This window comes from Lynx canadensis, chromosome D4, assembly GCF_007474595.2.
Source record: "Lynx canadensis isolate LIC74 chromosome D4, mLynCan4.pri.v2, whole genome shotgun sequence".
In the NCBI taxonomy this organism is placed as follows: domain Eukaryota; kingdom Metazoa; phylum Chordata; class Mammalia; order Carnivora; family Felidae; genus Lynx; species Lynx canadensis.
In genome coordinates, this window is record NC_044315.2 from 22,158,738 (window position 1) to 22,159,611 (window position 874).

General features: G+C 37.0%; 1 pseudogene; it reads left to right on the forward strand.

Moving 5' to 3' along the window:
• The first annotated feature begins 562 nt into the window (after positions 1 to 562).
• Positions 563 to 658, forward strand: LOC115500213 (annotated as a pseudogene).
• Positions 659 to 874: the final 216 nt, after the last annotated feature.

Here is an 874-nt window from a genome sequence, read left to right on the forward strand (position 1 = left end):
TGTCTTTACCTGCCTCAGACATAATCTTATATCCACAGACATGACTCTAAGTGCACCCCTGGTTGGCTTACACACCTGAACATTATCTCTGGCAAAACTTGTAGCGCTCTAAAAATTGCCTTCACCCTCCAGATTCATCAGCCATGTCAAAATGAGATGTAAAAAGGAAAGAGAAAGGATGATCAGAAACCAGCTCCACATTTGAACAAATGTTAAGGTTTCTTCAGACCCAATAATTTATAAGGATATGGGACTAAAAGGAAGTATTGTCAAAAATTCTTACTCTTCCTGAACAGGGATGCTTTCTATGCTCTGTTCAGAGCATATGACACACTGAACTCTGACCTCACACAAGTCCTGTAGAGACTAATTTACCAATTGACTTAGTCTACTTGCTAGTCCCGGCACATCCACGCTTTCTACATCTCACAGTATAAAAGAGGCTAACAATTTGTAGATTATAAGCTTACACATGGTCTACATCTGAAAATGTGCCACATATTAAATAAGTATTAACACCTGGCCCCTGTCCTCTAGATGTTAGTATTAAAATTGAGAAGGCATCGCTTCTCAGCCTTTTGGCAAAGATAAAGTGTAGTATCTGTTCTTATCACTTTAAAATTGAGAAGGCATACATAGAAAAATGAAGACACAGTATAAAAAGAGGAATATAAACATATGTTCACAGAGAATGAAAGCCCAAGAGAATGACTCAGGGCAGTCAAGAAAATATAGCAGGCTATGACACAGAACACAGAGTCAAATCAAATAGAGAAATAGATAAAAGACATTACAACTCCAAATTCCTCATCCTATTAGATGCTTACAGTTAGTTGATGCACTTATTTTTTTCAATGGGTTCTTTATCTAATAT